This window comes from Pleurodeles waltl, chromosome 6 (genome assembly GCF_031143425.1).
Source record: "Pleurodeles waltl isolate 20211129_DDA chromosome 6, aPleWal1.hap1.20221129, whole genome shotgun sequence".
In the NCBI taxonomy this organism is placed as follows: domain Eukaryota; kingdom Metazoa; phylum Chordata; class Amphibia; order Caudata; family Salamandridae; genus Pleurodeles; species Pleurodeles waltl.
Window position 1 is genome coordinate 419,063,962 of NC_090445.1, and position 12,692 is coordinate 419,076,653.

At 43.0% G+C, this 12,692-nt stretch overlaps 1 protein-coding gene across 3 annotated transcripts in view; it reads left to right on the plus strand.

The window, feature by feature from the left end:
* The window catches only part of FOXP4 (forkhead box P4), a 288,966-nt gene that overhangs the window by 25,846 nt on the left and 250,428 nt on the right, over nucleotides 1–12,692 (plus strand). The gene's annotated exons all lie outside the window — the stretch shown is intronic.

Here is a 12,692-nt window from a genome sequence, read left to right on the forward strand (position 1 = left end):
GGAGCATGTAGCAAGCAGGTCGTGAAGGCGGTGGAGAGGCTTTGGCTATCATTGGGGGAAATCACAAAACTATAAGCAGGAAACAATGCAGAGTTTGCTGCGTTGTAAAAGAGAAGACTGAACAGGCCGGAGGTCTGTAACTGCTCTCACGGTCTGTCAGCATAGGTGTGTGCTGCGAATTGTCTATTTTGCCTATCTGAGTTAGGGGTGCAAAGCATTTGCATCTGTGGTTTGAGTTTAACCAGTTGGGTTTGTGTGCCCTTGCTCCTAGAGCACACACAAAACAATGTATGTACCTCAGACAGACCTTTTTGTATGTGCATGCTGTGTGCTGTTACAATGCATGTATTGTATTGTAATAGTATTTATAACAAAGCGCTTTTCAGCAGGTAGCACGCTACTCCGGAACCCAACAAGAATTAGTGATGGATTAGTATCGGGAAAATATGAGTACAGTTTTAGTATTATTGCGAGTTAATTTGCTGGTGCGTGTTTGCGCGTGAGTCCATGTGAGTCATGTAGATACAATGTGTTTGTGTTTACCTACCTCCTCTAGTGAGTAGTGCCAGTACCTACACCAGCCAGTGTGTGTACCTGCTCTGGTATGTGAGCATACCGCCTCACATACACAGTACTTTGGCTTAGGCACACACCACAATAAATCGCCCCTGTGATTGATAGGAAGAGTGGAAAGTGATCTATTCAAACAAACACTTTGTGCTAGCCCTGCCTTATAAGGAGCGAACGTTCTACCAAGGAGGAGAGATGGTCATTGTAAAGAAACACCGAGGGAGGAAGAGTGGGATAAGAAAGAGGAGGGTGGGATCGAAGAAAAGGGGGGATGAGAGAAGGCTGGGGACGGTGGGACAGAGAAAGAGGAGAGAGCAGAGAGCAGAGAAAAGAGTCATGTCAAAGACAGAAGAGAGCCAGAGAGAGGGAAGAGTGCCAAAAAGCAGAAATTACAGCAAAGACTGTGGGATCGAAGCAGAGATTTAAAGAAGAGTGAGAGAGAAAGGTCAGCAGAAAAAAAACTTAGCTAATGATGTCACTTACTAGAAATCGCGAGAACAAAGAAAAGAGATCGTGTGACATCCTTCCAATGAATCTTCACGTTCGCCATTTACGAGCAAAAAGTGTGCATATTTTGCCACTGATCTATGGTCCTGAAATGTAACTTTCCAAAACCAGACGACACACCCTTGGGTGCCCACCCAAGGCAGACATTCTAGTGACTGAAAAACAAGCACAACAGTACATAAAAAACATAAAAGTAAAAAAATTATCGATACAATGTCTCAACCCCTTGGTCGCTTTATCCCACATTTAGTAAATGTGCATCCATTCACTCCTTCCCTCTCTTCTACTTTGACTGATGCATTTTCTAAACTACGAACCCAGGAATGTTTATCGACTGGTTACAACCCGTGAGTCGCAAGTGCCGTGTCTCAGCTAGAGCAAGTACTCCACACAAATGCATCATCCCTGGCTAAGTCACAATAATTCAACAAGCATTGGCAAAGCCAAGAGATCGGCCCTGGCTACCAGCCTTTTGACTTTGTCAATGCTGGTTTTATTTTGTAAAACTTTACTGTTGGGTAGGAGGGCAGTGGTAGTCAGGCTATCGTCAATATAAAGACATTGGATAAAAGCACGTTTTTTTTTTCTTCATTTCATAAAGCACACGTTGCCATAGATATCCCTGGCATTAAAGGGAACTAGCGTTTGTGCAGATGTGCTCCTCCTAAAAACAGCAGAAAGCTTTGTTGCCAGTTGTTGGCCTATGGGTGAAGTAGGATGACCACTGGTTCAGTTTCCCAGCATTATTTGCGTATGTGATTATGGGATTTCACTACTCGTGTTATCTGTGGGAGGTCATATCCTGCCCCAATATCACAATACAGGTTTTATTTCCACAGGGGTGATTAATTACGGTATTCCGTGTGTTTTCTACCAGTGGCATTTTTCCACCAACCTCTGTGAGATATGTCCAACGTCTGTCATTTCTGACAAGCTTGATTAATAAGAGCTTCCACAACTTCTAGGACGTTATTGTTTTTAACTACTTTACAGGATGTCACTCTTTTTTTCGTAATTACCTATTGGTCGAAACATTTATTCCTTGTGAATGTACGTTTTTTAAATATATATATATATATATATATATATATATATATATATATATATATATATATATAAACACATATATATGCCTTAGTTATGTAGTTAAAGATTAACGATTGTCACGTTTGAGCAAGTACAGAAGTTAATGACTGATTATTGATTGACCAACACTGTATATATTAGCCAGGCTTTGTTTTGGCTATATATTCACCCTCTTCACTACTCACAAGCACTGCACCACTTCAGTTTTCTATTGTACTTATTTCAACTCACTAGAACAATGAAAAGGAAGAATAGAATAGATTTGTAAGTAAGCAACCACACTGAATCAACAGATGCCATAATCGATTATGAGTACTCAGAAAAATCTCTTTACTTATTGTACAGCAGTGGCAAATTCGTGGTCAATCAGCTTCTAGTAGACTAAATCAATGTAAATGTGACCTTGAAACTGCCTAGTATACCTAGCGTGGTGTGCGGGCACCATATTTACTCAATAAAACAAAAAACCTCATGAAGGCGCTGAGCGTCAGCTATATTAAATTGATCATGAAGCCACCTAAGGGATTGCTCACTAGAACTATAAACAAGATAATCTAAACCGTCCTAGCTGGTATAATTATACTTTACAATTGCATACAATCATATTATGGAGGGAGATAAATCCTCTCTTTGTCAAAGTAATCCAGATCACAAAGGTGTGGAGCGTCCGCCATATTGGAATGGTCATGGGGATGCTAGTGTCTATGAGTATAAGCACCAGAAATTAACTTCAGCTAATGGACAGAACTGGTTTCCAAACATAGTACCCTTCTTTGTTTTTCTTTATGCTTCCATGTTGGATATCGGATAACTCTAAGGCACATAAATCTAGGCTCACTCATTAACTAGTTGGATTGGTCAAAGTTGGTGCTATTGTTACAGTTACTTCTGAGGAACCAAATCAGACAACCTCTAGGTGTTTCAAAATGAAGAGCTAGACATCCATATCACAAAGATTTGTAGATTATAACTATAAGTGCCAGACAGTCAGTTTAATGAGTGAAAGGAGTAGGTCATTTTGGATTGGGTACACAAAGAATTATCCATGATAAGGAAGATTGTCTCGCATAAATAAAATCACAAGGTCAAAATAAGTACAACCTGTTACAGAAAATATTTGTATAGACAACAGAATACAAAATTATAAAGGGGGCTGATAAAATAGATTGGTTTGGGCAGTAAATGCCATGCAATTTGTCGATTTAGAACTCTACTGACTTGAGTCTCCTTGCCAAATCCATCTGGTTTCCTTTATTTTAAGTGCCTGTTCCACATCACAGGTCCTTGTTGAGCTCAAGCAATGTCTAGCACAAACCACCAAATGCTTTCAGCTGGGTGGTCCGTGGTTCTGTAGTGTCCAACCAAAGGTGCAGTGGTAACATCGCACCTCATTCTGGACTAATGCTGTAGGATCCGGCGTCATACTTTTCGTGTAGTTTTGCCGATTATATTTCTGATTACATGGACACTCTGTACAGTATAGTACATTTTTTGAAGCACAATCTGAAAAGTGTTAAAGTTTCCATTCTCTGGCCTTCAATATACAAGATTTTACTCTACAGGTGTAATTACATGTTCGGTGGCATGTGTAGCTGCAGATACACATGTTGTGCATAGTCCGCCGTCTGGTGTTGGGTCGGAGTGTTACAAGTTGTTTTTGTTCGAAGAAGTCTTTTCGAGTCCCGAGACCGAGGGACTCCTCCTCCTTTGTTCCATTGCGCATGGGCGTCGACTCCATGTTAGATTGTTTTTTTTCCGCCATCGGGTTCGGACGTGTTCCTTTTCGCTCCGGGTTTCGGGACGGAAAGATAGTCTTAACTTCGGAAAACTACGTCGGTATTGTTTCGCTCGGTATCGGGTAAGAATAGAATCGACACCGAATCGTGAAGAGCTCCGGTAGCCCTTCGGGGTAATTTCGATCCCCCGTCGGGGCCTGGTCGGCCCGACCGCGTGTAACATCGACACTGATGGAACGGACCCCGTTCTGATTCTGTCCTAAATGCCACAGTAAATATACATATACAGACCAACATTTGGTCTGTAACTTGTGCCTGTCGCCCGAGCACAAGGAAGAAACGTGTGAGGCCTGTCGTGCGTTTCGGTCCCGAAAAACGCTTCGTAACCGACGAGCCAGAAGATTGCAGATGGCGTCCACGCCGAGAGGACACCGAGAGTTCGAGGGACAAGGAGAAGCAGATGAAGCTTTCTCCTCCATGAATCGGACTCGGAGGAATTCGACGTCGAAGAAACCGTGAGTAAGACGTCGAAGCAAGCACCACACAAGAAAACAGACAAGGCCCAGGGGACGCCACTGCGAACAGGCCATGGCTCAACCCATAAAGTAGGTGACCGTCCATCGGCACCGAAAAAGGCCGTACTGGTGCCGAGATCGTCCGACTCGGGTCGAGACACAGGCACGCAGCAATCTCGGGACCGAGAAAGTGCTGCCGAAAAAGATCGACGCCGAGACAGCGGAACCGAAGCTGCTCGACGCAGAGACAGCGGCACCGAGGAAGATCGACGCCGAGAAAGCTCGACGCCGAAAAAGGAAAAATTCTCCTCTGAGCCGAAAACAAGCAGAGACACAGTTTCGTTGCCAAAACGACCAGCAACCGAACCAACTGCCAGCTCATATACAGAGGAACAATCACTGTCCTCTCAAATGCGCAAACACAGATTTGAAGAAGAGTTACAGACCACTGATGTAGACCACACACAAAAGCGGATCTTCATACAAAGTGGGACAGGGAAGATCAGCACTCTTCCCCCAATCAGGAGAAAAAGGAGACTCGAGTTCCACACACAAGAACAAACACCACAAAAAATGGTGAAGAAGGTAACTCCGCCACCCTCTCCTCCACCTGTAACTCACACATCACTGGCACAGACTCCGTCACATTCACCGGCTCATACCACCATGAGCCAAGACGACCAGGACGCTTGGGACCTATACGACGCCCCAGTATCAGACAATAGTCCTGAGTCGTACCCTACCAAGCCCTCACCACCTGAGGACAGCACAGCGTATGCACAGGTGGTAGCTAGGGCAGCAGAATTCCATAACGTGTCGTTAAACGCAGAACCTGTCGAGGATGACTTCCTTTTCAACACCCTCTCCTCCACCCATAGCTCCTACCAAAGCCTACCTATGCTTCCAGGAATGCTAAGGCACGCAAAGCAGATCTTCAAAGAACCTGTCAAAAGTAGAGCGATTACTCCAAGGGTGGAGAAAAAAATATAAAGCACCGCCCACAGACCCTGCTTTTATCACCTCACAACTGCCACCAGATTCAGTCGTGGTAGGGGCAGCTCGCAAGAGAGCCAACTCGCACACATCAGGCGATGCACCACCTCCAGATAAAGAGAGCCGCAAGTTCGACGCAGCTGGGAAAAGGGTCGCAGTACAAGCTGCAAACCAGTGGCGCATCGCGAACTCTCAGGCGCTCCTAGCGCGATATGATAGAGCCCATTGGGACGAGATGCAGCATCTCATCGAGCATCTACCCAAAGAATTTCAAAAACGGGCAAAACAAGTGGTTGAGGAGGGACAAAACATCTCCAATAACCAAATACGCTCCTCTATGGACGCAGCGGACACAGCGGCAAGAACAATAAATACCGCAGTAACCATGAGAAGGCACGCATGGTTGCGCACATCTGGCTTTAAACCGGAAATACAGCAAGCGGTGCTCAATATGCCGTTCAATGAACAACAATTGTTTGGACCCGAAGTGGACACGGCAATTGAGAAATTGAAAAAGGACACAGACACAGCCAAGGCCATGGGCGCACTCTATTCCCCACAGGGCAGAGGCACTTTCGGCACCTTCCGCAAAACAACCTTCAGAGGGGGGTTTCGGGGTCAAGCCACACAAGCCAGCACCTCACAATCTACACCGTCTACCTACCAGGGACAGTACCAAAGGGGAGGCTTTCGGGGCCAGTATAGAGGAGGACAATTCCCTAGAAACCGGGGAAAATTTCAAAGTACAAAAACCCCTGCAACCAAACAGTGACTCACAAGTCACTCAACCCCTTCACACAACATCAGTGGGGGGAAGACTAAGTCAGTTTTACAAATCTTGGAAGGAGATAACAACAGACACTTGGGTCTTAGCAATTATCCGACATGGTTATTGCATAGAATTTCTCCAACTCCCTCCAAATGTCCCACCAAAAACACAGAATATGTCAAAACAGCATTTAGACCTTCTAGAACTAGAAGTTCAAGCATTACTGCTAAAGGACGCAATAGAATTGGTACCATGTACACAAATAAACACAGGAGTTTACTCACTGTACTTTCTAATACCAAAAAAGGACAAAACACTGAGACCAATCCTAGATCTCAGAACACTAAACACCTACATCAAATCAGAACACTTTCACATGGTCACGCTACAAGACGTGTTACCACTGCTAAAGCAACAAGACTACATGACAACCTTAGATCTAAAGGACGCATATTTCCATATACCGATACATCCCTCGCACAGGAAATACCTAAGGTTCGTATTCAAGGGAATACATTACCAATTCAAAGTGTTGCCGTTCGGTATCACAACCGCACCAAGAGTATTTACAAAATGCCTAGCAGTAGTAGCTGCACACATCAGAAGGCAGCATATACACGTATTCCCGTACCTAGACGATTGGCTAATCAAGACCAACTCCCTCACAAAGTGTTCACACCACACAGATTATGTCATACAAACCCTCTACAAACTCGGTTTCTCCATCAACTATACAAAATCTCACATTCTGCCGTGCAAAACACAGCAATACTTAGGAGCGACAATCAACACAACAAAGGGAATAGCCACTCCAAGTCCACTAAGGGTTCAAAATTTTCACAAGGTTATACAAGCCATGTATCCAACACAAAAGATACAGGCAAAGACGGTATTAAAACTCCTAGGCATGATGTCCTCATGCATAGCCATTGTCCCAAACGCAAGACTGCACATGAGGCCCTTACAACAGTGCCTAGCATCACAGTGGTCACATGCACAGGGTCACCTTCTAGATCTGGTGTTGATAGACCGCCAAACATACATCTCACTTCTATGGTGGAACAGTATAAATTTAAACAAAGGGCGGCCTTTCCAAGACCCAGTGCCACAATACGTGATAACAACAGATGCTTCCATGACAGGGTGGGGAGCACACCTCAATCAACACAGCATCCAAGGACAATGGGACGTACATCAAACAAAGCTGCATATAAATCACCTCGAATTGTTAGCAGTATTCCTAGCGCTGAAAGCATTTCAACCCATCATAACCCACAAATACATTCTTTTCAAAACAGACAACATGACAACAATGTATTATCTAAACAAACAGGGGGGAACACACTCGACACAGCTGTGCCTCTTGGCACAAAAGATATGGCAATGGGCAATTCACAACCACATTCGCCTAATAGCACAATTTATTCCAGGGATCCAAAATCAACTAGCAGACAATCTCTCTCGAGATCACCAACAGGTCCACGAATGGGAGATTCACCCCCAAATTCTAAACACTTACTTCAAAATTTGGGGGACACCTCAAATAGACCTATTTGCAACAAAGGAGAACGCAAAATGCCAAAACTTCGCATCCAGGTACCCACACAGGCAGTCTCAAGGCAATGCTCTATGGATGAACTGGTCAGGGATATTTGCATACGCTTTTCCCCCCTCTTCCTCTCCTTCCATATCTAGTAAACAAATTGAGTCAAAACAAACTCAAACTCATACTAATAGCACCAACATGGGCAAGACAACCTTGGTACACAACACTACTAGACCTGTCAGTAGTACCCCATGTCAGGTTGCCCAACAGACCAGATCTGTTAACACAACACAAACAACAGATCAGGCATCCAAACCCAGCATCGCTGAATCTAGCAATCTGGCTCCTGAGATCCTAGAATTCGGACATTTAAACCTCACCCAAGAATGTATGGAAGTCATAAAACAAGCTAGAAGACCATCCACTAGACACTGCTATGCAAGCAAATGGAAAAGATTTGTTTGCTACTGCCATAATAATCAAGTTAAACCATTACATGCATCTCCAAAGGCTATAGTGGGATACTTGCTACATTTACAAAAATCAAATCTAGCCGCCTCTTCCATAAAGATACACCTCGCAGCAATATCTGCATACCTGCAAATTACCCATTCAACTTCACTATTTAGGATACCTGTCATTAAAGCGTTTATGGAAGGCCTGAAAAGAATTATACCACCAAGAACACCACCTGTTCCTTCATGGAACCTCAACATCGTCTTAACAAGACTCATGGGCCCACCTTTTGAACCCATGCACTCTTGCGAAATGCAATTCTTAACGTGGAAGGTTGCATTTCTCATTGCCATCACATCTCTAAGAAGAGTAAGTGAAATTCAGGCGTTTACTATACAAGAACCTTTTATTCAAATACACAAAAATAAGGTAGTCCTAAGAACCAATCCAAAATTTTTACCAAAAGTTATTTCACCGTTCCACTTAAATCAAACAGTAGAACTACCAGTGTTCTTCCCACAGCCAGACTCAGTAGCTGAAAGGGCACTACATACATTAGACATCAGAAGAGCACTAATGTACTACATTGACAGAACAAAAGAAATTAGGAAAACAAAACAACTGTTTATTGTATTTCAAAAACCTCATACAGGAAACCCAATATCAAAACAGGGTATAGCCAGATGGATAGTTAAGTGCATCCAAACCTGCTACCTTAAAGCAAAGAGAGAACTGCCCATTACACCAAGGGCACATTCAACCAGAAAGAAAGGCGCTACCATGGCCTTCCTAGGAAACATTCCAATGAACGAGATATGTAAGGCAGCCACATGGTCTACGCCTCACACATTTACTAAGCACTACTGTGTAGACGTGCTATCCGCACAACAAGCCACAGTAGGTCAAGCCGTACTAAGAACTTTATTTCAGACTACTTCCACTCCTACAGGCTGAGCCACCGCTTTTGGGGAGATAACTGCTTACTAGTCTATGCACAACATGTGTATCTGCAGCTACACATGCCACCGAACGGAAAATGTCACTTACCCAGTGTACATCTGTTCGTGGCATTAGTCGCTGCAGATTCACATGTGCCCACCCGCCTCCCCGGGAGCCTGTAGCCGTTTGGAAGTTATCTTCAACATTTGTACATTTGTAAATATATTACTTAAACCTTAGTTGGTACATACTTATTAATTCCATTGCATGGGCACTATTACTAACATACACAACTCCTACCTCACCCTCTGCGGGGAAAACAATCTAACATGGAGTCGACGCCCATGCGCAATGGAACAAAGGATGAGGAGTCCCTCGGTCTCGGGACTCAAAGACTTCTTCGAACAAAAACAACTTGTAACACTCCGACCCAACACCAGATGGCGGACTATGCACAACATGTGAATCTGCAGCGACTAATGCCACGAACAGATGTACACTGGGTAAGTGACATTTTCCATTCTTCTTGAATTTGCAGCGTTACTATGCGCACGCCGCGTCTGTTTGATCTTCTTGCCTCTCTGGACCCTTGAGAGGTCAGGTGTGGGCTTATCAGGGCCCGTTCACGTGCCATCCGGTACATATAATTTTATCGGATCCCAAAAATACATACAGTCCTTATATTCTTGAGGACAGGTACTTCCGTACGCATTAAGGGACATCCTCGGATACTGTCGGCGTCCACCATCCTTCTGCCTTGAAAAAGTCCGTGTGGACGAAACACGTGTTGGCTGTTTCTGAACATTGATGTGATTGCTCTCAAACATGAGGACATGATTATTATCTCTCAACATTGATTTGATCTTTCTTAATACCAAGGAATAAAGAACTTTGCAACTTTCTTCAACGTGGACTTACTTCTTCGGAGTGCCCTGGTTCTTCTTTGTTTTCACTTTGTAATTACATAGCGTTCAATTAATTGTGCCCAATTACTGGGTTTAATCCCCACATTTGAGTCAGACTTTCTTGGAGTCATTGTATGCCTTCAATAATCTTTCTCTAAGATTTCTAGCTCTTAAAAGCAAACTTGGGTTTTTGTAAAGGAGTCCAAGTTAATTAGGTGCCAATTTTCTTTTTTATATCTTTTTTTGATGTTATTTGATTCTGTAGCAAACATGGTAATGCATACCAACAGTATTTCCATTGTTCTAGCCTTAATTTTCAACAGTGACTCTCGGTTGTTCTACCATGCTCTTTTTAAATATTTTGTTCACAAGTCTGTAGGGATAACTTCTAGACAGCAATGTTTAAGCTTATGTTTTGGCTTTTTTAAGTAACATTTTTTCTTTGAACAACTGCATCTAATCCGTAGGAAGTGACTTAATAGTCATTTACCTCTCAAATTTCTCAGGTGGTAACTGTTGTGTTTAATTAATGTATTGCATGCCATGGGCATGATATAATTGGATATAAAAGAAAATGGATCTTATTCTGGTAATATTCCATCATAAATCATAATTGATGGTCTTGTAGATTTTGCTAGTTAAGGAAAAAGGTCATCGCCTCTTCTGTTTCTGTTCCAAATGAGGAGCATGTCATCAACATATCAACTACATTTGCAAATTTTCTTCCTAATTAAATTCACTGTAAACAGTAGTAGACTCAAAATCTGCAACATAGAGGTTAACTATATTAGGGGCAAATATTGCTCCTATCACTACCACTTTGACCTGTTCGTAAAAATCAGTGTTAACTTAATTGCATTTCATAGTGACGGACATGCAATCTACTATGAAGTTAGTGGGTACCCTAGTGGTCTAGTCTGAGTCTCAACTACACTTTCAATTGTTGTAGGTCATCGTTTTGTGGGATAGTAGTGTAAAGAGTCTTAGTATCTAGGGTTACCCAATGGTCCTGTGAGTTGTCAAATAGTTCACCTTTAAGGGGATTAATAACTGTCATGTTCATTATTTTCATTACAACCTGTGTTCCTCTTAGTAAATCATACATAAAAGATAGCATATTATGCTAAAGTTGGAGGATATATTTTGGCACTAAGGCGAGCTGTAAGCTTTGAACTGTTTCAGTGAATTTTAGGCAGTGTGTAAAATGCTGGTATGGTGTAGTCATTTTTGGTTTAATATGGGAATTACTTTCTACTCAGCCACGAATCCTTGAGACCTATAAGTGTTTTTTATCTTTTCTTATAGATGTAGTAGGGTCTTTTGGTAGTTTTTTCAATGTTCCAGATTAATAAATTGACTCACTATTGTCCTGTAAGACAATACCGCCTCCCTTGTTGGCTTGCTTTATTACGGTATTGTTTAAAGACCCACTGCCTCAGCTTTGGACATGATGTAAAGTATTTACCGTTTGTTCTTAAAAAAAGAGCATCAATTTCTGATATAACCACCTTTCAAAAGGTCAGCATTTCTTTGGATATTGTGTTTGAGGGGGGGGGGGGTTAAACGTAGGACAATGCAGACCTGTGACATTTGTTAATGACTCTGAATCATGAGTAACAAAATAATATTTGAGGCAAACGAATCTTTAAAAAAAACAACAACAAAAAAAAGTATATTTATGTGGTGAATGGTTAATTCTTAAATGTAGGGGCAAAAGATAACCCTGCACTTAAGGCTTCGATTTCAGAAGTTCTTAGACTGTAGTTTGAAAGATTGAAAACTGGTATAATAGCTAAGGTGAAACTTCGAGCATCTACTATTTGCAATACTGATTCTGAGTCTGTCGTTGGCCTGGTGTGTGCAGATTTCTGTACCATACTCTTCTGTTCCCTGTGCTCTGTTCCTGTTGGGGTCGGCTTCTTGGTCCTTTATCTTCCCTCTGGTGTCAAGTGGCCTGGGCATCCCATGCAGCTCTCTGTGTTCCCTACTGCCATTCACAAATTCACCTTCCACTGCTTTGTGTTGCGCAGGATCAAGGATTCGTTCCAGAGAAGGAGGGACAGTTAACCAGTGTCCATCATAGTGTGACTTTTTTTTTTCACCCTTTCCCTTGGTCACACCACCTAGTGGCCCTCCAACACTTTAGTGAGTGAAGAAACTAGGATGAAGCAACCAAACACTTGCTTTAAGAAACATGCTGCAAATTAGCAGGGCAGTGTGCTACGCATGACCTGCATGATAGCTTTGTAGAGGTAAAATCCCTGCCCAGTAAGAGTAAGAAGTAACCGCCATCACACATTTGTACTGCCTGTTGTGGTGCAGGCACTCAATCCCACAAATGAGGGTCTTGTTGGCTGGCAGCTTCCTCCCAGTACCCACTCACCAATGCTTGTACACTTCCACCTTCCTCCCAGTGCCCACACACTGTACACCTTCCTTCCTCTCAGTGTCTATGCTGATCACTTCTTCCAAGTGCCTGCCCACTACAACCCTCTTCTTTCCCATTCACGATCATATTTCACCCAGGGCATGTACACTATAGTGCTCTTATAGCTTGTAAGCTGTCGCCCTCATTCTATTGCCAGCACAATGCTACTTTCATCTCCATGCCTGCACACTATAAACCTCTGCCCACACACTGGGCCAAAGACCTCTGTTGCCTTTATGTAG